At 38.5% G+C, this 26,801-nt stretch overlaps 1 protein-coding gene across 9 annotated transcripts in view; it reads right to left on the bottom strand.

Moving 5' to 3' along the window:
* Sntg1 (syntrophin gamma 1) overlaps positions 1 to 26,801 on the bottom strand; it is a 713,733-nt gene that overhangs the window by 607,178 nt on the left and 79,754 nt on the right. Inside the window, exon 1 of one of the 9 annotated variants that reach the window (XM_031366796.1) lies at positions 21,116 to 21,372. The exons of the other annotated variants lie outside the window; for them this stretch is intronic. The gene's annotated coding sequence lies outside the window, so the exon portion shown is untranslated. Of the gene's footprint in view, positions 1 to 21,115; positions 21,373 to 26,801 lie in introns of those variants that run through there. 9 annotated transcript variants of the gene reach the window in all.

Below are 26,801 nucleotides of genomic sequence, written 5' to 3' on the forward strand. Positions count from 1 at the left end.
TCCTGGCCATACAAAACCTAGGAAAGAAATAGGGAGTAATAGATGCAAGCATCACCAACAGAATACAAGAGACAGAAGGACAATCTTAGGGGCAGAAGACACTACAGAAAACATTGACACAACAGTCAAAGAAAATGCAAAAAGTAAAAAGCTCCTAACCCAAAACATCCAGGAAATCCAGGACGCAATGAGAAGACCAAAGCTAAGGATAATAGGTATAGAAGAGAGTGAAAACTCCCAATGTAATGGGCCAGTAAATATCTTCAACAAAATTATAGAAGAAAACTTCCCTAACCTAAAGAAAGAGATGCCCATGAGCATACAAGAAGCCTACACAACTCCAAATAGACTGGACCAGAAAAGAAATTCCTCCCATCACATAATAATCAAAACACCAAATGCACTAAACAACGAAAGAATTTTAAAAGCAGTAAGGGAAAAAAGGCAAGTAACATATAAAGGCAGGCCTATCAGAATTACGGCAGATTTCTCACCAGAGACTATGAAAGCTAGAAGATCCTGGGCAGATGTCATACAGACCCTACAAGAACACAAATGCCAGCCCTCTCAATTACCATAGATGGAGAGAACAAGATATTCAATGACAAAACAAAATTTGCACAATATCTTTCCACAAATCCAGCCCTACAAAGGATAATAGATGGAAAACATCAACATAAGGAGGAAAACTATACCCCAGAAGAAGCAAGAAGAACCATTGTTCATCGAAACAGTTGGTGTAACCTGTTCTCTGTGGGCTGAGAATGAAGTCACTCATTTAAGTCAAATAGCTTTGACCATAGCAAGAAGTCTGTATCCAAAAATCGAGCCTACAATTCACTTCATGGTGCAGCAGAACTATCAGCTCTCAGCTTAGCTACGATGGAGGTAAAATCCTTTGGTGGTCTGAAGGTCATTGAAATACAGCCTTATTACAATGAAACCCAATGTCTAAAAATTGTTCTTATTTTGGGCTTGTACCACAGTAAGACCCAAGATTTTAAACTCTACTAAATACAAAACAAACAAGAGAACACAGGTAAACAGGCAGAGCCCTTAAAGACAAAACACAAAAATCCTTAAAGAATTACAGGAAAACACAATCAAACAGGTGAAGGAATTGAACAAAACCATCCAAGATATAAAAATGGAAATAGAAATTAAAGAAATCATGAAAGGAGATAAACCTGGAAATAGAAAACCTAGGAAGGAGATCAGGAATCACAGACACAAGCATCACCAACAGAATACATGAGATAGAAGAGAGAATCTCAGGTGCAGAAGATACCATAGAAAACATTGACACAATAAAGAAAATGTAAAAAAAAGCAAAAAGCTCCTAATCCAAAACATCCAGGAAATCCAGGATGCACTGAGAAGACCAAACCTAAGGATAATAGGTATAGAAGAGAGTGAAGGCTCCTAACTTAGAGGGCCAGTAAATATCGTCAACAAAATTATAGAAGAAAACTTCCCTAACATAAAGAAAGAGATGTGCATGAACATACAAGAAGCCTACAGAACTCCAAATAAATTGGACCAGAAAAGAAATTCCTCCCATGACATAATAATCAAAACACCAAATGCACAAAACAAAGAAAGAATATTAAAAGCAGTAAAGGAAAAGGGTCAAGTAAAATATAAAGGTAGACCTATCAGAATTACGGCAGACTTCTCACCAGAGACTATGAAAGCCAGAAGATCATAGGATGATGTCCTACAGACCCTAAGAGAATACAAATGCCAGCCTAGGCTACTATACCCAGCAAAACTCTCAATTACCATAGATGGAGAAAGCAAGATATGCCATGACAAAATCAAATTTACACAATATCTTTCCACAAATCCAGCCCTACAAAGGATAGTAGATGAGAAACACTAATAAAGGGAGGGAAACTACACCCTAGACAAAGCAAGAAAGTAACATCAAAAATAGCAAGAAGCAACAATCACTATTCCTTAATATCTCTTAACATCAATGGATTCAATTCCCCAATAAAAAGGCATAGACCGACAGACTGCATATGTAAATAGGACCCAGCATTTTGCTGCATACAGGAAACACATCTCAGTGTCAATGACAAACACTACCTCAGAGTAAAGGCCTGGAAAACAATTTTCCAAGCAAATGGTCCCAAGAAACAAGCTGGAGTATCTATTCTAATATCCAAATGTTATCAAAAAGGATAAGAAAGGACACTTCATACTAATCAAAGGAAAAGTGTACCAACAAGAACTCTCAGTTCTGAACATCTATGCTCCAATGCTCTTTACTAAAGCTTGAAGCACACATTGCACCTCACATAACAAAGTATTATTAGTGGGAATCTTCAACACCCCATTCTCACCAATGAACAGATCATGGAAATACAAACTAAACAGAGACAGAGTGAAACTAAGGGTTGTGGACCAAATGACTCTAACAGATATCTAAAGAACATTTCATCCTAAAACAAAAGAATATACCTTCTTCTCAGCACCTTATGGTACCTTCTCTAAAATAGACCATATAATCAGTCACAAAGCAGACCTCAACAGATATAAAAGATTGAAATATTCCCATGCATCCTCAGATCACTGGAGATTAAGGTTGGTCTTCAATAGCAACAAAAACAACAGAAAGCCCACATACACACGGAAGATGAACAATGCTCTATTCAGTGATAACTTGGGCAAGGAAGATAAAAAGAAAGAAATTAAAGACATTTTAGAATTTAATAAAAATGAAGTCACATCATACCAAAACTTATGGGACACAATGAAACCAGTGCTAAGAGGAAAAAGCATAGCTCTGAATGCCTCGACAAAAGAAACTGTAGATAGCATACACTAGAAGCTTAAGAGTGCATCTGAAAGCTCTAGAGAAAAAAAGAAGCAAATAAACCTAAGAGGAGTAAATGGCAAAAAATAATCAAACTCAGGGCTGAAATCAACCAAGTAGAAACCAAAATAACTACAAAGAATCAACAAATCCAGGAGCTGGTTCTTTGAAAAAATCAACAAGATAGATAAACCCCAAGCGATCTGACCAGAGGGCACAGAGACAGTATCCTAATTAACAAAATCAGAAATTAAAAGGGAAACATAACAACAGAAACTGAGGAAATTCAAAAAACATCAGATCCTACTGCAATAGCCTATATTCAACAAAACTGGAAAATCTGGCTGAAATGGACAATTTTCTAGACAGATACCAAATACCAAAGTTAAATAAGGACCAGATAAACCATCTAAACAGTCCCATAACCCCTAAAGAAATAGAAACAGTCATTAAAATATCCCAACCCCCCCCCCAAAAAAATGCCAGGATCAGATGGGTTTAGTGCAGAATTCTATCAGACAATCAAAGAAGACGTAGTACTAATACTCTTCAAGCTATTTCACAAAATAGAAACAGAAGGAACAATACCCAATTTGCTCTATGAAGCCACAGTTAAGCTAATACCACACCCTCACAAAGACACAACAAAGAAAGGGAACTTCAGACCAGTTTCCCTTATGAATATAGATGCAAAAATACTCAATAAAATTCTGGCAAACAGAATCCAAGAACACATCAAAATGATCATTCACCAGGATCAAATAGGCTTCATTCCAGGGATGCAGGGATGGTTCAATATACACAAATCCATCAATGTAACCCACTACATAAACAAACTCAAAGAGAAAAAACACATGATCATTTCACTAGATGTTGAAAAAATCATTTGACAAAATTCAACATCTCTTCATGTTAAAAGTCTTGAAAAGATCAGGAATTCACCGGCCTTCAACATGTAGAAGAATTAAAATTAATCCGTTCTTATCTCACTGTACAAATCTCAAGTCCGAGTGGATCAAGGACCTCCACATAAAACCAGATACACTGAATTTAACAGAAGAAAAAGCAGGAAAAGGTCTCGAACACATGGGCACAAGGGAAAAGTTCCTGATCAGAACACCAATGGCTTATGCTCTGAGATCAAGAATTGACAAATGGAACCTCATAAAATTGCAAAGCTTATGAAAGGCAAAAGACACTCTCAATAGGACAAAATGTCAACCAGCAAAATGGGAAAAGATCTTTACCAACCTCATATCTGATAGAGGGCTAATATCCAACATATACAAAGAACTCAAGAAATTAGATTCCAGAGATCCAAATAACCCTATTAAAAATGGGAAACAGAGCTAAACAGAGATTTCTCAACTGAGGAATATCAAACGTCTGAGAAGCACTGAAAGAAATGTTCAACATCCTTAGTCATCAGGGAAATGCAAATCAAAACAACCCTGAGATTCCACCTCACACCAGTCAGAATGGCTAAGATGAAAAACTCAGATGACAGCAGATGCTGGCAAGGATGTAGAGAAAGAGGAACACTCTTCCATTACTGGTGGGATTTCAAGCTGGTACAACCACTCAGGAAATCAGTCTGGTGATTCCTCAGAAAATTGGACACAGTACTACCAGAGGACCCAGCTATAACACTCCTGAGCATATATCCAGAAAATGCTCCAACATTGTAATAAGGACACATGCTGCACTATGTTCATAGCAGCCATATTTATAATAACCAGAAGCTGGAAACAACCCAGATGTCCCTCAGCAGAGGAATGGATACAGAAAATGTGGTACATTTACACAATGGAATACTACTCATCTATTAAAAACAATGGCTTCATGAAATTCGTAGGCAAATGGATGGAACTTGAAAATATCATCCTGTGTGAGGTAACTCAGTCACAAAAGGACACACAAAGTATGTACTCACTGAATAGTGGATATTAACCCAAAAGTTCAGAGTCCCCAAGATTCAATTCACAGACCATATGAAGCCTAAGAAGAAGGAAGACCAAAATGTGGATGCTTCAGTGCTTTTTAGAATGGTGAACAAAATTCTCACAGGAGGAAATATGGAGACAAAGTGAGGAGGAGAGACTGAAGCAAAGGCTATCCAGAGACTACCTCATGTGGGGATGCATCCCATATACAGCCACCAAACCCAGATGCTAATGTGGATGCTGGGTAGTGCTTGCTGAAGGAAGGCTGATATGATATGGCTGTCTCCTGAGAGTCTCTGCCAGAGCCTGACAAATAAAGGGGGGGGATGCTCACCGCCAACTGAGCATGGGGGTCCTCGATGGAGTTGGAGAAGGGACTGAAGGAGCAGAGAGAGTTGGTAGCCCCATGGAGGGAGTAAAAGAATTAAGAGGCCAGACCTCCAGGAGCTCTCAGAGACTGGACCACCAACCAAAGAATACACATGGAGGAGCCCATGGTGCTGGCAGTATATGTGGCAGAGGATGGGCTTGATGGACATCTGTGGGAGGAGAGGTCCTTGGGCCTGAGGGTGTTCGATGCCCCAGTGTAGGGGAATGTTAGGGTGGGAAGACAAGAGAGGGTGGCTGGGTGAGGGAGCACTCTCATACAGGCAGGGAGAGGCAGGATGAGATAGATGGTTTCTGAAGGTGAGACCTGGAAAGCGGAAAACATTTGAAATGTAAATAAAGAAAATATTCAATGAAAAAAATCTTACTCAGGGATGAGCATTTGGCCTCCTTTCTCAACATTCTGACCAGCTTTGTATCTTTGTATCTTTGTATCTTTGTATTCACTTGCCCCTACCAGAAAAGTAACTAAAACAGACAAATAAAAGTTATAAAGTTTTTCTGAATAAAGTTAATTGCAATCCAAGTGAATGGGTATACATAAATGTTTAGAAGGAATTTTGATATGAGCATTTAAGTAGATGACAATAGAAACTTCTGAATTGGGGCCTATGACCTCCCTAGCTGTAGGCTTTTCAGAAGGATTAGAATACTAGACATAATATTTTTTCCCTGAGGAACCAGCTTCATGTTCTATCAGAAAGTTGTTAAGGTCATAATAGTCCAGCCATTATGGCACTAGAGGGTATGTCTCTCCTATATGTAGTTTGCAGCCCGACATATAACCACTGATTTCTTTTCTCACAGCACCTTCAGTACTCTGAAAGCCAGACAACAAGAAAGATGTTTTCCAGTGGGTTTAAGATTCATTTGTCCATGACACAAAGCCAAAATGTGTGTTAACTTCAGCAGTGACTAAACCTTGTATTTACTATGAGTAACCATCTGCAATAACCTGCATTATTTTGGAGAACTCTGGTGCCTCTCTGACTAATAATACACAGGAAGGAATTCTGTGTCCATTACTGCAATTTTAATTAATATCCCATGTCTTCTGGAAATATCATTGTTCAAGTAATTCTGTTCTGCCTAGACTCTTCTGTGATGAGCTGTGTGCAGAAATGATAGGTGTATTTTGAAGTTAGTTTAGCAACTAGTGAGTTTCCACAAAGCTTTTTCAGATATGAAGATGATCTGACTGTAATATCCATCAGCTCATTGATTTGCATGTTCTGGCTATCAAGGGAGGTATACCTCCCTCACCATTCCAGGTAAGGTTTTTAGATCCCAAGTCTGTCCTCATTAGCATGCCTATCCATAAAATTTCTAACCTTGTGATTCTGACCACTGTTTTCTTTTTTAATTGCCCCTAAAATATATCAAATATATGAAAGTTTTATAGAATTCAATATAAATACTACAATTACCTGATATGTCCTGAGAACTGTTTTGACAAAATTTGTAATGACCCACATATTTAGTCATTTCTAGAGGTTGTACATTTACTAAAATAAAAAAAAATTACAAGCTAAAAAGGAAATTAGAAAGTTAAAAGAACACAGTAGCCAAATAGTCTCAAGGAATTTGTTCTGAGAAAGCAAATTGCAGTTTGCTATTGGATATTTTCCTCACAGGAAGGAAAGCCTTTTCCTAAGAGTTGCAATTTGTACGTTCTGTTCAAGAATAGCATTTTCCCTTTCCTCCCAGATTAAACATTCATAATGTTGCAATATGGTGACTAATGGATCCGTCTGACAGTCACTTACTGAGCAAAGTTCTCAGGCCCATATTGTCTATATGTGTCTGCTGAAATCTATAACACTAGATGCCTTGCTTCAATGATAGAAGGGCTGCCCAGAACCCCTCAGACTTCACCTATAATAAACAGCTCATCCATGAGACACCACTTCTCATTTGCAAAGCGACTGCTCCACAGTCAACCACCTCCTCCCTGGACTCATGCTCTACAATGCAGCCTATCTATTTTAATTATCTAGGCCCAATACCAGACACCTGTGACAGCCTCCTTAATCAATACCCAATGGAATGAGTGAAGGAATGGACCAATGCCTGCTTGCCTTGCTTCCCATGCTCCTTCTTGCAGAAATCTCTATGAGGTTGGGTATACACAGATCTCATCCCTTGCATCCTGGACCAATGTCAGAGCTTCTATGTGGTTCTGTGGCCTTAAAAGTGAATAACACACTGTCCTTTCAAACAGAACTATTTTGGATAACTATTGGCTTTATCCAGAACTACATAATAATAAAATGTATACAAATCTAAATAAAGAGATGCCTATTAAGGTACAAAAACGTACAGAATGCCAAGTAGAAGCAGGAAAGAAACTTCCCATGTCACATAATAATCGAAACAACAAATGAACAGAACAAAGAAAGAATACTAAAAGTGGCAAGAAAGAAATATCATGACATATAAAACAGATCTCTCAGAATAATACCTGTATTCACATGCCAAACTATACTATACCCAACAAAACTGTCACTAGTAATCAAAGATGAAAGAAAATAGTTCCATAATTAAAACAGATTTAAGGAGTTATATGTTCACTCAGCTCTAGAGAGGATACTGGAATAAATATTTCAATCTGAAAAGAAGAATAAACATTCTCAAGAAGGCACAAACAATTGTAACCCCAGAGTGGATAACCAAATTACATCTAAGAAAACAATGATATAGCAACAATGTAACATGTATTAATAAACATCCAATAATAATTCTCAGTACTAACTGTCCTAGTTTCCCCAATAAAAAAGACAGTAAGAGATTGAATTATTAAAAAATGACACTTTTTTTGTTACCTCTAACTCTCTAAGAAACACACTTTCCCATCATTGATAGATATCAGCTTGGACTTGAAAGCTGGAAAAAGTACCATAAATAAATTGAAAAAAGAAACAAGCAGTTGTGCTATTATAAAATCTGAAAAAATATTCAAGCCAAAATTAATCAGAAAAGATAGGGAAAAACATTTCATATTCATTAAAGAAAAATTCTACCAAGAAAATTTTATAATTCTGTATGTTTATATACCAAACACAGGGGCATCCAACTTTATAAGAAAAATGTTACTTGTTCTAAGATCACAGGTTGACTCCCAACATAGTAACAGTGAGAAACTTTAATATTCCACTCTCACCAATAGACAGGTCATTCAGACAAAAACCAAACAGAGAAACTCTGAAGTTAAATATCATCATAAATAAAATGTATCTAATAGATATTTACAGAACATTCTAACCCAAAACTAATGAATACACATTTTTTTCTTAGCAGTCCTTGGATTTTGTGAATTTCATTTTCTGCATTGAATTAGATAAGCATGTAGTTTATGTTTTTTATTTATGTGATTGGTTATATTTATTGAATTAAGTTTTTAAAACAATCCTTGGCTCTATGTGAAGAAGTCAACTTGATCATAGTGGATAATCATTTTGATGTATTTTCAGATTCAGTGTGCAAGTATTTTATTGAGAATTTTCACATCTAAGTTCATTACAGAGATTGCCCAATATATTCTTTTTCTTTCTTTTTTTATTTTTGTTTTGTTGTTGTTGTTTGTTTGTTTGTTTGTTTGGTGGTGGTGGTAGTGATGTGTTTTTTTCTTTTCTTTTTGCTATATTTATTCTTAAAAATTGGAAGTAATAAACACTGGGAAAAAAGATCGCACAAATAGTGCTGATCAAAATAGATTGTTGCATTACAAGAATTCAAATAGATCCTCACTCTCACCCTACAAAAACTCAACTTCTAATGAATCAAAGGCCTCAACATAAAACCTGATACTCCGACCACAGAAGACAATGTAGTAATAGCCTTGAATTCAGTGACATAGTAAAAGACTTTTTGAACAGAACTCCATTAGCATAGGAACAACAACTAATAAGTAGATCCTCACGAAATTTAAACACTTCTACACATCAGAGGACACTGTTATTCAGACAATATTGATCAATCTCTTTTCATGCCAGTATCTTACTCTTTTCAAGTTATTATTTGAGAATCTTTTAAAGATGGTAAAAATATTAGTCATGCTATGTTTCATATTTTGATACTAATATCAACATGATGTATTATGAACAAACAAGAAAGGAAAGTTTATGGTTTAATAGTGCTAAGTTTGTATGACAAGATGCTTATAGCTCAATTGCACTGATTAGTTGGGTTTTTGTTGTTGCTTTTGCTTTTTCTTTTGTATTGTTTTGTTTTGTCAACTTGATATATTTGACAAGGACTCTCAATTGAGTAAATGCCTTTATTAGATTTCACTTTAGAAAGGCTGCTGGCATTTTTATTTTTTGATGAATGATTGATATGGGAGGGCCCATACCATACTGAGTTACCATTCCTGGATATGTGGTCCTAGGTTGTAGAGAAAAGCAGACTTCAGTCCTGCATTGATGAGGGAACAGGATGATTGAAGCAGGTGAAAGGAGGAAGGACCTGGGAGGGAGAGAGGAGGGGGAGGAAATAAGGGGGGAAGTATCAGGTACTGGAGGGGACAGGAGAAAATTACAGAGGGTCAGGAAATCGAATAAAAATATGTAACAGTAGAGGATGAGGAACTGGTGGAAGCAACTGGAGGATCAAAGGCACCAGGGGAACCGAGAAGCTCCCAGGACTCAAAGAGGATGACTGTATGTGCAGCGATGAGAAGGTAGATCCTGTAGAGACCACCTCCAGTAGATAGGCACGGCCCCCAGTTGAAGGATGGGGCTACCCATACATCTCAAAGGTTTTAACCCAGAAGTGTTTCTGTCCAAAGGAAAGACAGGGACAGAAAATGGAGCAGAGACTTAAGGAAGGACTGTCCAGGAACAGCCCCACCTAGGGATTCATCTGTCTGCAGACACCAAACCCCAACACTATTGCTGTTGCCAAGAAGCGCTTGCTGACAGGAACCTGGTGTGGCTGTTCTTGGGAGGTTCTGCCAGCAATTGACCAATACTGATATGGATGCTTGGAGCCAACCATCAGATTGAGCTCAGGGACCCTGGTGGGGGAGTTGGGAGAAGGACTGTAGGAGCAGAGGGGAATTGCAACAGCATAGGAAGAACATTGTCGACTGGCCAAAACACCCAGTGCTCCCGAGGAGTGTACAGAGAGGGATTCGTGGTTCCAGATAATTATGTAGCAGAAGATGGCCTTGCCTGACATCAGTATGAGGGGAGGTCCTTGAAACTGCGGAGGCTTGATGCCCTAGTATAGAGGGACTTGCAGTGATGGGGCAGGAGAGGGTGGGTAAGTAGAGGAGCACCCTCATTGAGGCAAAGGGGAGCGGGGAGAAGGCAGATTAGGATGGGGGGTTTGTGGAGAGGTAAATGGGAAGTGGGATATCATTTGAGATGTAAACAAATGGAATGATTAATAAAAAGAAAAAATAAAGAAAAGAAAAGCAGGCTGAGCAAATCATGTGGAGCAAATAAGTGTGCAGAGTTATCCCATTACTTCTGCTTCAGTTCCTGCTCCAGATTTCTGCCTTGAGTTCCTGCTCTGACTTTTGTTGTTGTTATTGTTGTTGTTGTTGATGATGATGATGATGATGATGATGATGATGATGACAATGACTAATGATGATGAAGAGGATGACGATGATGATGATGGGTATTTTGTTTTGGTTTATTTTTTGAAGGAATATAAGCTATAAGCTGAAGTAAATCCTTTCCTTCCCAAGTTGTTTGTGATCATAATATCTTACAAAAGCAGTAAAATGCAAATCATGGTATATGATTTTTTGGCATATGGCCACAGAATTTTATATACCACTATAGAGTTATCTGTTCATCAACATTCATTGCTGTACTATTCATAATAGCCAGGAAATAAAACTAGCCTAGATGTCCATCAACTGATAGATGCTTACATAATGTACTATTATTAAGAAAATATCTTTATCTTTAAGATAAGATGATATCTTTATCTTTAGAATAATATCTTTATAAGATATTAAGATAATATGTTTCTTAATAATTAAGAAAAAAATATTCTGAGGTAATCCAGAAAGCATGCATGTATACTCTCACTTTAGGAATGTTAGCTCTGAATCTTCAGTTGTGCTGTGTATTCAAAATAAGGGGCAGGAAATTAGTAAGGAGCCATGTAGGGGGTTTCAAGGCAAAGGTGACAAAATATAGTAATATAAAGAATTAAAAAGGAAAAGTACAACAAAAAGAATTAAATTGGGGTAGGGCATGGAAGGACAAGGTAGAGAGAATATGGGGACACATACTCACACTAAAGGTCTTTGAGCAAAGTCATATAGAATCTACTACTGTAAAAGCTTCTGAAATATATACATATAAAAAAATTAATGAAATTACCCAACAATGTGAGTAAAATTCTCCAATTAGACACTGGATGCTAGCAAATAAAAATACCAGTGCCAGAAATAGGTTTTTGTGACTTGCTGTCTTAAAGGATTCCACAGACTCCAGCAGTATAGGCTGTTGTCAGTGATCTTGGGTATCCTCCAGTACTTGAATATAAGACCTTATTGCTTACTATACCAAATAATGAACTTAGTGAACATGGAGAAATCAAGCTGATACTCATCTGGAAGTGTCATCCCTATTAACTAGATATTATAGTACAAGAATTTGCCATGGATGCTACAAAGAAGTGTAGGAAGTAAACAGCAGTTTTTACCAAAGCTTGAATCCCACAAGCTATAAAAATTACTTGCTTGGAAAGATATGACCACTAATGCAATAGTGGCACTTACATTAAGGGAATAACCAACCACTATCCAATTGGTTATAGGACCTGCTTCTGAACCTATTCCTGCCAGTGTTAATAGGGACACAAATATCTGTCTAGACAGGTCTTAAGCCTAGTAGAGAATCTAATACTATTACTTTGTTAAATGTACATGATATTAAAATTATTTCTAATAACATTGCTCTATCCATAAAATAGTATGTCGCTCAATCCTCATCAGAGAAACATTTTCCAGCAAATTTCAAGTAACAAAAAGACTTTCAACAACTTAGTATGTAGAGACTTCAGAGTCTTATTCCTAAATGGCACCCTTTTCCATAGGTCTCAGTGAACTTTTGTGGAAGAGATGTAGAAAATTCTAAGAAACAGAATGAAAAATCACTATAAAGAAAACAGTGTTTTCATAACTTGGCAGTTGTATATGTAAAGAAAGGCACAGTGACTATATGACAATATCTACCAGACTTACATAACTCAAACCACACAAAATCCAAGCATGGAGTGGGCAAGATAGTCAAGAAATCCCCCAACCAGCTGAGTAGCTATTGATGAAAGAGGAAGAGGTGGGCTTCTTTAATGTCATCACCTCTGAGATGTTGACCACACTCCAAGGAAAACTACACTCTAGAGAATACTTGGGCAACAACTGAACTCTATGGGCATAGGTGAGGGGGAAGAAAGGAACTAAAAGTTTTGGGTTGAGTAGAAAGGTGAAAGTGGGCTGGGCAGTGGTGGTGCATGGCTTTAATCGCAGCACTTGGAAGGCAGAGGCAGATGGATGTCTAAGTTGGAGGCCAGCCTGGTCTACAGAGACAGCCAGGGCTATACAGAGAGACCCTGTCTCGAACCATTCCCCCACAAAAGGTGAAAGTACAGAGGGTGAGTGTAGGGAAGTCAGGGAGTGAGTATGATCAAATGAACTTATATAAAAATTTCAAATAATTAACAAAATAATATAAAACAATAAAAATATATGCTTAACTGAGAAGTCTTGATTAAATGGAACAGGAAGAGGATCAATAAATATATAATAACCTTAGGATGCTGCACATAGTCTTATTTTTAAATTAATGACTGCAATATACTTTTTATGGTGGACTAAAGTAATCCTTTATTGATTTTTAAATACTAGATAAAATAAAGTGTTCACATGGATTTGCTAAATAAATATATGCAACAACAAAGGCTATGATGAAGTAGCACTAGAAGTCTCCAGCACCCACGTAAATACTGAGTTAGGCATGGTAACCTCCTACAATCTCAGTGTTGAGAAAGTATATAGAGTGGATCCTTGGAGCAATCTGACTGTGCAGAGCAACTGTATGAGCAAGCTATAGGGTCAAGTAGAAGATTCTGCCTCAGTCAGTGACTAAAATAGAAACTGATCAAGGAAAACTAGTGGCATTAAACTTGGGCCTTCTTATATACACACATAAATGTTCACCTGTGCATGTACATATATCTATACCCATGTACACATATATAAACACACATAAACACATGCCTACCACAAATACACTTCTGAAAAATGATAAATTTAAAAATCCAATATAGACAATTAGTTATAACAAGAAGTGGTTTTCATACCCCAGAACATAATGAAACAAAATGATACCTCAAAGCTACCACCAAAATGTTGACAATGCTTAGGTTGAAGAACATCCTACAAAGGTGTGTTCCTGAGGAAGATAATAAGCATGTGCCAGTTTACATACCCATGCACTTTTGACAAAAAGAAAAGTATGACTGTGTAGTAAATGCACGTAGTGCCTCCAGGTGCCAGAAATGAATGCTAAAGAACTAAATTGAAGAATAGATGGTTGTGATTTGCCAAGTGGGTGCTAAGAATTAGACCCAGGTCATCTTGAAGAGCAGTCAGTGCTCTTAACTATAAACCCACCTTTCTTATTCTGTGGATAAAGAGAATGCAAAACTCTATGTAGTCTCACTGTTAAATAAGAAAGCATGGCAAGATATTTTATATTAGGTGTAGCTAATGTGAAGGCTGTGGTCTCCTTAAATTCTCTCTCAGCCCATTTACCCTTTATATAAAGAAGGGCTACTAATTGCTTTCTCTTTTGTTAGTTTTGTTTCCAGCTACTTTGCTGAGGGTGTTTAATAGCTGTAAGAGTTCCCTGGTAGAATTTTTGGGATCACTTATATATACTAGCATATCATATGCAAATAGCAACACTTTAAATTCTTGCTCTCTGATTTGTATTTCTTTGATCTCCTTTAGCTATCTTATTGCTTTTGCTAAAACTTCAAGTACTATGTTAAATAGATACAGAGAAATTGGACAGCCTTCTCTTGTCCCTGGTTATGGTGGAATTGCTTTAAGTTTCTCTCCATTTAATTTGGTGTTGGCTATCAGGTTGCTGTATATTGCCTTTATTATATCTAGGTATGTGCCTTGGATCTCTGATCTCTCCAAGACTTTTATCATGAAGTAGTATTGGATTTTGCCAAAAGCTTTTATACCATCTAAGGAAATAGTCATGCTGTTAAGATAAAAACTCAAGTGGCAGCTTATACTCATGAGAATGTAAGGGCAAGAGAAACACTCCTCCATTGCTGGTGGGATTGCAAACTTGTACAATTTTGGAGAACAATGTGATGGCTTCTCATAAAATTGGAAATAGTTCTACCTCAAGACTCAATTGTACCACTCCTGGGCATAGTGCCAAAAGAAGATCTACCATACCACAAGGACACTTGTTCAACTCTCTGTATAGCACCTTTATTTGTAACAGCCAGACACTGGAAACATCCTACATATCCCTCAGCTGAATAATGGATAAAGAAAACATGGGACTTTACATAATGGAGTATCACTCAGCCATTCAATAACATCATGAAATTTGCAAATAGATAGAACTAGAAAAGAGCATCCTAAGCGAGGTAACCCAGACACAGAAAAACAAACATGGCATTTACTGACATAAGTAAATATTAGCCATAAATTACAAGATAACCATGCCACAAACTACAGACCAAAAGAGTCTAAGTAATAAGGAAGGCCCAAGGGGGATGGCTGAATCTCACTGAGAAGGGGAAATAGATATAGAGGGTGGATGGATGGATTGGATTGTGTAGGGGATAGGTGTTGATGGGAATAGGAGGAACGAGGGGCAAGGACAGAAGGAGAGAGTACTAGAAGAGACAACTGGTTTGAGGAACCATCTCTGGGACAAGCTAGAAACCTAGGACAATGTAAACCCCTAGGAATGTATGAGGGTGACACTACCTAAGACTTCTACCTAAGACTTCTAGCAATGGAGATTATGGAAGCCTGAAGAGACCATCTCTTTCAACCAGGCAAGAATGTCAGTGGAGGGACTGGGACACTAATGAGCCACAAAACCTCAAACCCACAATTATTCCTGCCTATAAGATGTGCAGGGGTAAAAGATGGAGCAGAATTTGAGGGAAGGGCCAACCAATGATTGTCTCAACTTAAGACCTATGCCAGGAGAGGGAGTCCACGCCTGACTTTATTAGTGATATTCTGCTGTATTTGCAAAAATACAGCACCAGAAAGGCCTCACCCAGCAACAGATGGAAAGTGATTCAAAGACCCATAGCCAAATGGTAAATGGAGTTTGGGGAATCCTATGCAAAAGGGAGGGGGAATTGAAGAAGCCAGAAGAGTTTAGGACACAATAAGAAAATCTACAGAATTAACTAGCTTGGGCCCATAGCAGCTCACAAAGACTGAAGTACAAGCCAAAGAGCATGCATGAGCCAAACCTAGTCTCTCTGCACATATGGAACAGTTGTGTAGCTGGATCTTCATATGGGATTCCTAAAGTGAGAGCAAAGGATATCTCTGACTGCATTGCCTGCATTTGGATCCCTTTTCCGGGGCTGGGAAGCCTTGTCTAGCCTCAATCAAAGAAGATGTGCCTAGCCTTACTCTAACTGGATATGCCATGGCTGATTGAATGTAGCCATGGGAAGTCTCCCCTTTCTGAGGATGAGGTGAGAAGTGTGGTTGAAAGGGGAGGTGAGAGGGAGGGACTGGAAGGGGAGGAGAGAGTGGAAGCTGTGATCAGGATGTAAAGTAAATAAACCAAATGATACCTATAAACAGGAGCTATGTACCACCTCAGAATAAGCCCTTGTTAATTCACATGCAAGCCATAGAAACTCATGGTGCAGAGGAGACAAAGATGAAAAACTGGGTGGCCTAACATATCAAATTGTCACTTGGCATCATGATAATTAATAATTTGTTGAAGCACAAACTGAGAATTGATTCCCTATAAGAGGTAAGTAGTGGAGAAGAAAACTGAAAATTAAAGATACTTGAAAATTATCCAAAATAAGAATGTACATGTGAGAAGATGCCATATGCCTCTTTAATTCACTAATTTAATTTTCTGCCTAAGGATACATACTTAATTACACACAAACTTTAGCACATTTTCAAGTCCTATAAGAAATACAATGTATTGTCCTGACTAATTAGTTATAAGGCAAACATGTGGTTAAAATGTAATTTTACTTACTGAACTAAGTTTAGGAATAACTAAAAAAGCAAAGCATTTTCTTGAATTCTCTACTGTAAAGCTTAGAGAATGTCTCAATTTCCATACATCTAAGCACCCAATCATTCATCCATCCACCTGATCACCCACATCAGAAGTCCCAGGCTTGAACTTTAGACAAAAGAAAAATACACTTTCTCCTACAGGATATATCTAATAGAAATATATCAATCATCAGATTTTACTCAGAATCTTACATTAGGGACTATGAACACAAGCATTCTAAAAAGTCTGCTAGACTGTCTGAAATGAACTGGATAGTGGCTATTGGAAGAGGTGGATGATGAACAAAAATCTCTAGACTGTTAGTGAAGTAAGGGAAATTTATAAGTCAAAACATGAAAAAAAATTCAGTGTCCACCCAGAGCGAATGTCAAGTCTGAAGCACTCCACCTCCCAAGCTAGTAGAGTCATGCTTGACCTTGATGAATTGGCATATTATTTTCAGTAACACAGTTTAAAGAGGAAAAGAAGGGGAGGAGAAGTAATGATGGGCTTGGTGGCAGAAGAGAGAAGAGAAACTTTGTTCAGTACTAGGCAGGAGCAATAGTGAGATGCCATGTCAGAATGATCCCTGCTGAAGCAGTAACTTGGTGGTCCAGATGCTATATAAATAATACTCTTGGAAAACTCAGAGCTGGTGACATGAGACTATCTTCAACATCTTCGCCAGGGTATCTTTAGAGGCAGGAAAAGAAACCTGGCTAGAGGAAGGGTCTGCATATGAGCCCAGTTTCCAAGGAAACCACCTCCAAGGGCCAGGACACTATTTGCATCAGTCCTCTGAAGGACTACCCAGAGATGTGGCTAGCGTCTATAACCTGACTCAGATCCTGAGCTCTGGTTCTCTCTTGAAGGTAGCCAAGGGAAAGAGCAGGAGCAAGATTTGGTCCTGTGAAAGATTAGGGTTGGTTTTTTTGTTTTGTTTTGTTTTGTTTTTAATAATAATATCGTTTACCTAATTTGACTTTAAGTTTTTCTCAAGCCAGAAGCTGCAGGCCTCTGTTCAAATCAGCACTTGTCCCCTAACAGTGGGGATTAAATAGAGAGGTCCTTTGTTCTTTGCTCCACAAGTCTCCTCCAGGCAAGTTGCTCTCAGGAAAAGAAAAAAAGGAGACGCTTTTAAAAAGGGTTCTCAAGGCCAGCCTGGTCTACAGAGTGAGTTCCAGGACAGCCTGGTCTACAGAGTGAGTTCCAGGACCAGGACCACCAGGGCTATGCAGAGAAACCCTGTCTCCATAAATAAATAAATGAATAAATAAATAAATAAATAAAGTAAAAAATTAAAAAATAAAAAGGATTCTAATCTTCATTACTAAGAAAAAGTAAAAGGGGAAAAACCTGTCAGACTTATATGCTCTCTAAATTTCTAAGTTTCTCTCTTAATTTCTTTTTTTATTGGATAGTTTATTTATTTACATTTCAAATGTTATCCCTTTTCCTGGTTTCCCCTCCAGAAGCCCCCTCCCCCTGCTTCTATGAGGGTGTTCCCCCTCCCACTCACCCACTCTGGACTCCCAACTCCCTACTCTGGCATTCCCCTACACTGAGGCATCAAGTTTTCCCAGGACCAAGGGCCTCTCCTCCCACTGATGCCTGACAAGGCCATCCTCTGCTACATATGCAGCTGGAGTCATGGGTTCCCCTCTTTGGTTGGTGGTTTAGTTCCTGGGAGCTCTGTGGGGTGGAGTCTGGTTGGTTGACATTGTTGTTCTTTCTATGGGGTTGCAAACTCTTTCAGCATCTTCAGTCCTTCCCTTAACTCCTCCACTGGAGACCCTGTGCTCAGTCCAATGGTTGACTGTGAGCATCTGCCTCTGTACTTGTCAGGCACTGGCAGAGCCTCTCAGGAGATGACAGCCTTATCAGGCTCCTGTCAGCAAGCACTTCTTGGCATCTGCAATAGCGTCTGGGTTGGTGTCTGTATGTGGGATGGAGCCCCAGTTACTCTGCTGTCTTCCTCCTCCCGTCTTTGCTCTCTCCTTGCCCTCCTAACCTTGCTTTCTCCTCTGCTGCAATGGAATGGACTCCTTCCTCGTCTTTTGTACTTTTTATAGGGGAATAGATCACATGGTTATTCCAAGCATCCCTTTTTTATTTTTTACAAAAGTTCACTTTAAGTTCAAACATAAATTCAAATCATAAATTGAATAATAAGTTTACAAAAGAGACATTTACATGTGTTTGCATTAAGACTAATTATCTAACTAGCAATTCATTCTCTGTCACTATCTCCACAGGTTCACTGAAAGTTAAAAACCATGTAATTCTTGTGACTAAGTTAGCATTAAAGTTTCATTTAGATAAACCCAACCAATATTTAATTTTCTGTTCTTGCACCCACAATAAAATTGTTAGTTTCATTTTATGACCTTCTCTTAATTGTTTTACAGCCTAAGAAATGTGTCCCTAAGTTGTAAATGCCTGTTTTTTTTTATCTCAGAAGCAATTAACTCTTGACAATTGAAGACTTGCAGAGTTCTAATTGCAGTTCACAATCAGAAAGGGCTTTATTTTTTAGTACCAGTCCTATCATAAAGGGCTTAATAAAGTAGTATAAGTTTAGAAATTCTTATAGGATTATCATTAAGAATGAAGATATTATCAGCCGGGGAGTGGTGGCTCAGGCCTTTAATCCCAGCACTTGGGAGGCAGAGACAGGCGGATTTCTGAGTTCGAGGCCAGCCTGGTCTACAGAGTGAGTTCCAGGACAGTCAGGGCTACACAGAGAAACCCTGTCTCGAAAAAAAGAAAAAAAAGATATTATCTATTTGTCTATATAGCATCACTATAATACAGTACATCTTCATTGATCTGCAGAAATCTGCCCACAAGGGTGAGCTAATACCTAGTGATTATATATATATATATAAATATATATATATATATATATATATATACATTACACACACACACGCACACACACACATATGTGTGTGTGCGTGTGTGTGTATAAATATACATAGGAAAGGCATATCAATAGCAGGAATCTTTCCTAAAATGTAGTCCCTTTGGCCTTGCCTGAAAAGGGTTCATTCATCATGATTTACAGTCCATGGTGAAACCATCTCAGGAAGATCACCTGCTAGTTTTTAGCCTCTCCTAGATTGCTCCTGGCAACTTATGAAGGACTACCCACTGATGGGATACATATAAAACATAACTAATGGGAGCTTGGTGAGAGTATTCCTAACACATAATATATACTTGTATAAAACAACCTTGTTTAACACATTACCTTTACAAGTACACACATTTATTTTGTATATTTAGTTTTAAACTATAATAGAATAAATGTGAAGTAAAAGAAATGTGTAAATGGCTCCTTTAATCCCCCAAGAAGCTCTTGAGGCAGAAGGGCATATGAACTCATTTTCATGCAGAGAAGCAGAAGTGTAGAAGTGTAAAATTCTTCATATCACCAGGTACTGAGAGAATGTCCATTGTTGTAATCCAGAATTTTCATTCTCCTTCTCTTGCTTTTAATAACAAATTACTTCTTTCTACAATTTCAAAAAGCATGCCGCTGCAGTTTCATAAACATATGATATTTTTTTTTGTTCCTCTGCATGTCTTCTAGTGGAAATGGGTCTCTTCAATAAAATCATCCTGCCTCTTCTAGCCCATTGTTATGTTTTCCTTCCCAAAGTTTTGCATAACCTATCCTATGCTCAGTGGGAACTATCACAGCTGCCATGAAGCACACAGGATCATGGAACTGTCCCAAACTATATATGTGCACTGAACAATGTTTTCTCTGTTTTCCTTGTAAAATTTGTCTAATAGGATTTCAGAATTTGGGTCCCCAATTCTTACCATTTATATTATTTTACCTCTAGGGAATATAGTGTTGCTAAAGTGTAAGGAGAAGAACAATGCTGAAAAATCAGTAAGAAATTCAAAGCAATTACCCTCCAGGCAATATGGTAATGACCAACACTTCCTGATCCTGCCTCTAAGCTCAAAGGTAGACCCTGCAGAAGTAGAAATGGGGGATGGGACACTGGGTGTAGGACTGGATGAATAGAGTAGAAGGAAGTCTTAATATCCCACTTCTCAAGAGAGAAAGGATGTCCAAGCCTAACATCCCACCACCCCCAACCTAAAAACAGAGAGCCGGGCTTACCACTGGTTGAATAGACAGCCACACTACACCAAGCAACTTGTAAGCCAGCAGTGAATGGTACTAAGCAGAAAAGTCATGACAATGAGAACCTCTGTGAGTAATCTTCTCTTTTTTGTATAATCCCTCCTCTAACCAAAAAAATAAATAAATAAAGGCCCCATTGCTCAGTGACACCTACACTGACAAAATTACTGTACCCTTAATGTCACGTGGTCTCCACAGCCCAAGTATTTACATATGTACATGTATATGTGCACACATGTGTACATGTTAATTTGGGACCTAGAGTGTTGTGGCATAATAAGTACAAAGAAAAGAGCCAATAAAATTTGTGGTTTACTGAAAATTATGAAATCTAAAATGTGAAGGAATAAAAGATTGTCATCTAACAGCTACTGTTAACAGCTATTGTTAGCATCACGCATTGCAACCACCAGACAAAATGCTCAAAAACTTTCATAAAATACCTTTCATAAAATACACCCATGTGAGGGAGTTTCTTGATTGGATCATTTGAAGTGGGAAGATGCACCCTAAATCTGGACCATACCTTTTAGTGGCAGCCTACATACAAAAACATGGAACACAATATCCTTTGCTTTTTGCTCCTTCGCCTTTAGTCTCCCTGGAAAGCGCATCTATCCTGTTGCTGAGGCATCCGTTCTCTGATGTTAGAACCTGCTTCCTCAGGGTTCCAGTGTGGACTGAGAACTGGAAGTTCTCTAGAACTTGCCTGGGACTCTATTACCAGCTTGGTACTACTGAGACATCTAGGATCATAAAGTGAACAACTACCAGATGCTTGGCCTTTCTACCAGGAGGCTGTCATGGTTGGACTACTCAGACCACAGTCTGTATGTTAGTCACTCTAATAAGTCCCCCTTATATGTATAATGCATGTATGCATTCATACCTGTATCCAGGCTATCACTTGTGTCCCATTAGGGCAGCAGTTCCCAACCTGTGGTTCATGACCACTTTGGGGGTTGAATGGCACTTTCACCTAACAGATATTCTGCATATCAAATATCTACATTAGAACTTATAACAGTAGCAAAATTACAGTTTTTGAAGTAGCAACAAAATAATTTTATGGTAGGGGTCACCACAACATGAGGAGCTGTGTTAAAGGGTTGTAGCATTAGAAAGGTTGAGAGCCAGTGCTCTGGGGAATCCTGACTAATACAAGGATATACTCGATAATCCATTATCAAATGATCAATTTCCACTTTTGCTATACTCTTTAACCATGTGTTCTTTATAACAAGATGAAAAGCAAACAAACAAAAAAACTTCTTAAGGGAATTCATTTAAAGGTGGTCTGTGTGTTACAACATAAAGACCAATTATTTCTTTACCCTCGGCAGAGAACACTGCATTTTCCCAGATCAAATAAGATGACTGCCTTTAACCCTGAAACAATCACAACAAGGGTACATTTCACTCTGCACCCATTGGTCCCCATGTTTAGAGTGAGCTTTTAACTTCTTAAATGTATTCTTATATCTCATCACCAATATAATCAAGAAGTTAAGTTTAGGCCTTTACTAAGTGTACTGGCTGGTTTTGTGTGCCAACTTGACACAGGCTGGAGTTATCACAGAGAAGGGAGCTTCAGTTGGGGAAGTGCCTCCATGAGACCCAGCTGTGGGGCATTTTCTCAATTAGTGATCAAGGGGGTAGGGCCCCTTGTGGGTGGTGCCATCCCTGGGCTGGAAGTCTTGGGTTCTATAAGAGAGCAGGCTGAGCAAACCAGGGGAAGCAAGCCAGTTAGGAACATCTCTCCATGGCCTCTGCATCAGCTCCTGCTTCCTGACCTGCTTGAGTTCCAGTCCTGACTTCCTCTGGTGATCAATAGCCATGTGGAAGTAAGCTGAATAAACCCTTTCCTCCCCAACTTGCTTCATGGTCATGATGTTTGTGCAGGAATAGAAACCCTGACTAAGACACTAAGCAATATGGAAGCATCAGAGACAGTATTAAAACATGTATTACTTTAAACTCTATCTCAACATATTTTTGGTTAAAGAAAAAAATAAAGTTGAATTCAAGCGAGCCTGTGCAATGCAGGGATTATCTTCTAGTACTGCAAATTACCTGCAGGAAGAGGGCTTGCACAGTTTATGTGGGGTATAATAAGAAGCGAACACTTCAACCTGTGCCGTGAGCTCTGCTCGGCCTCCAGAGTTACTCACCCAGAAATGGCCTCTCTTAGTTCTCAGTGGGTATGGGCTGCTTGATAATGGAGTATGTCTTCTGACACTTATTTAAAGAGACTAAAGGAAGTTTCTTATTTCACCCATATACCCCAGAAATCTCTCTGTAGTAATTATTAGGCCACATCAGATCACAGGCAAATAACTACTTAAACAAATATGACCAGTGGAGCAGACATTAGACCTGAGCAGCTCTATAATGACCTGCTCTATAATGACAGCTGTCAGTGTGCATTGTAAGAAATCTGTAAGTGGGCAGAGGAGGCGTGGGGGACTAGCCAAAGAGTAGCACAGGGGAACTGGGCAGAGCTGCAGTAAGTTCAGCTCCAAGACTCAAAATCCCAAATAGCCTTGTAAGCATAGTTTGTCTTTTCTGTTGGGATATAGAAGAGCATCTGTATTTTACTTAGAAGAATTTTATGTGACTGTACTTCCAAAAATCACTAGCAATTTCAGACACCTTTACACCTTTGAAATCTGATTTATATAAAATGAGGTTATCTAGTAAAATTAAGAATCCCCCCTAGAAGAATGAATAGAATCTAAGGCTTTGTCCACCCCTACCCCCAGTACTAAAGGTGCTAAGGCTTCTAATACATTTGGAGTTTAAGATCTTACAAATATCTACCAGTAGCATCATTTCATATCTACCAAGTGAGCAACATCAGCATGCTGACATGGCAGAGCTTCTTCCTAACTCCACAGTACTCAAGGCTCACCCAGCATCATCTCCATCAATACAAACCTCCATGGTCAAAATAAAAACAAAAGTCCAAGTTTTATTTTGGTTCCTCAGCAAAATATCTGAACTGGAACAATGGCTGGAGGCTACCTATCGAGTAACTCATCCCCAGCCCCAGACATACTCCCTGGGTTCTGGGCCCTGGTCAGAGGCCAGAAAAAGCAGACACCTGGAGGCATGACATAACTCTAGCTGCTAGTGCCAAGGGAGTAAACAGCCCTCATTTGGGTACTTTTTCAAAAAGAAAATGGCCAAAGCATCTTTATTCTCTCTAAACACATTATCACAATGTTTAAATACAAACACAGGCAGCTCCACTAAGGGGGAAAAAATCCATCAATTACAGCCATAAAATAGAGCTTTTCTTCTCAAAGATTCTTTAGGGAAAATGTCAATTTCATACTATAATCCTGCTTTTTAATTAAAAGCAACCAATAAAACTTGATTAAAGTGAAATGAGATATTTTAATTCTATCAATGTTTGAGATATACTAATCTACCTTTGAATTTAAAATTTATACTTTAACTAAAGGCACATGTTTGGTTTGGGCAATTAATTAAAAATCAATATTAGGTAGACCCTCTGAGGTTTTCTTAAACTACCTCTATTTCCCAAAAGATCCAGGCATCTTCTTAGAATAAAGCACCAGTGTTATTTTCATACACACACATACACACACATACACACACACACACACACACACACACATTTGGTTTTTTGAGACAGGGTTTCTCTGTGTAGCCCCGGCTATCCTGGAACTCACTCTATAGACCAGGCTGGTCTCGAACTCAGAAATCTGCCTGCCTCTGCTTCCCAAGTACTGGGATAAAAGGCATGCGCTACCACTGCCCGGTTTTCCTTTATATTTTAAATAAAAACAAACAGTAGTTTTCTTGCCCTTTTAACAGATATATAGCATAACTATTGTTTTTTTAATTCCAGAGCTATAATTAAAATGCCATTAAATTTACAATATTGTATAGCTATCACTACAACTTTATCCGAGAAAATTTTCATCATTCCAAAAAAGCAATAATCCTCCCCAAACAATAGATAGCTATATCCCATACTCCCATCCTTCAAGCACAGGGCAAACATAAATCCACAGCTAGCCTCTCTGGACTTGTCTGTTTCTACCAATAAATACAAGTGGGCTTTCCAGCACTTGGTCCTCAGTGACTTGCTTCTTTAACTGAGCATACTGCTGTTCCGGTACTGTAGCATATATCAAAGCATTGCATTTTCACAGCTTTATAATAAGTTTTTATATGAATATATATGTTGTTCTATACATATTTAATATATATTCATAGATACATATGCTTATGTAGCACATATATATGGACATTGGTTTGTTGCAATGGCAATTATGACTTATGCTGTTATAGTCTTGTATAAGGTTGTGTACAAGTTTTGTATGGATATATTTCTAAATTTTTCTTGGACATATAATCAAGAGTGGAACTTCTGAGTTACGTTATATGCTTATTAAACACATTATACTCAATTCTACCTAATTTGTAGGCAATTTCATAATTAATAACATAAATAATTTATATTTAATATTATTGGTAGTTAAGTAGCCTGAAGAGAAGTCACTATTCCTAAAATTTTAAGTAAAATACAAATAAATCCATAGTGATAACATACAAGGAAATACAGCAGACATACTCCAGATCTCGAAAAGAGTTAGGAAATCCACAGAGACAGAGAGAGTTAGGAAATCCACAGAGATCCAGGGAGAGGGGGAGAGTGACTATGTAGGCTTCAGAGAACTAACACTGTAGTTCTGAGTTTACAGGAGGAAGGAAAGAGCTGAAATTGGACCTTTTCAAACATCTTTTGTCATGTATCACTTTGCTACAACTGTTTAACCTCATGCAGCATGCCAGCAGCTTTTGTATAGCTTCCAGACATCAGTCAGTAACAGAAGCTTTGACTATGACTAATAGCATCAGAGAATAGAAAAGCCAAGCACAGGATAAAAGTCTGCTGGGATAGGATGCCAAGTTGGAAACAGATATGGCCCATAAAAACTAGAGTCTATCCTCACAGGTGTTCCTATTTTAAGTACTTGCTTAGACCTCAGTGAGCATTCTTTTCTATAAAACATAGTCTTGTCCCCTGCCTTGGTCCCAGGAATCTTGCTTAAATCACATACAAATTTATAACCTATAAATTGGGCTGCAAATTGACTGTTCAACTTTGAGAATGGTTGAGCTATGCAGTGAGAGACGGGCAAAGACTGCATTTTCATAAGTAAAGGATTTACAGAAGTTCAGTGTTCCAAGAAGACTTAGCATGGGAGAGCTGCAGCCTGCTAGCTCTAAGCTGCAGGGGACCTGTCTTCTTCAAAGGACTTGATAGAAATTGTAGAAAACCCAGAACAATTGGTTCCTCTGTGGAAGTGGAGAACAGAAAGTGTCAAACTTACTTGACAGCATGTGACATTAATTTCCTCCTGACCAATGCCAGCCAAATCCTGCTGGGTGTGAAGGATTTCCCTATGGCAGGAGCACATGGCATAGTTAGCCTTATCCTGTGGCAGATTTGAAAGCACACAAACCAAGTCACACATAGAAGCTCACATACCCTTCGAAGGCCTGCTCCCAGCGTGAGCTATTGCCACCAATTAGGCCTCTACGGCCTTCAATAGAGAGACACAAGCTGTGAGCAAGCAAACTCTGTGGGGCATACATACTCCATATTCAAGCCATGACATGGACCAAGCCCTGCCTACTGTTTTGTTTGAATAAGTTTTCAAGCCCCCTATTCTGTGGCTTGAATCTGCTTGGAATTTAAGAAGTGGCCCTCAATCTGTGGTACTATTAGGAGGTGATGGACCTTCTAAGGGTTGGAACTTAGTGATAGGAAGTTTTAAGAAATACCCAACCCAACCCCCCTTCTCTGTTTTCTGGCCACCATAAGTGACTGTGAGTCAATGTGATGCTCAATCCAACAAGCAAAATGACAGTGCACTGGAACCTTGTGAAACTGAGTTAAAATAAAGCTTTCCACCTCCTAAGTTGATTTGTCTGCCCTATTTTTTACAGCAGTTGGAAGCTGACTCACACGCTTGTCCATCCTGAACTCCTGGGTACATTCCTAATCGTGCTTCATCCCTGCACAAGAAGATACTGAGTTCAGCAGTGCTATGGTATATTGTTCATTAGCATTGTTTTTCGACTTTACTCAGAGTTCTAGTCTTACTGCTGATATCAGTTTGCTGGAAAGAAAACCAGAGGCAAAAAGCAAGAGTTCTGGCACGAGTATGGCT

This window comes from Mastomys coucha, unplaced genomic scaffold, assembly GCF_008632895.1.
Source record: "Mastomys coucha isolate ucsf_1 unplaced genomic scaffold, UCSF_Mcou_1 pScaffold14, whole genome shotgun sequence".
NCBI lineage: Eukaryota > Metazoa > Chordata > Mammalia > Rodentia > Muridae > Mastomys > Mastomys coucha.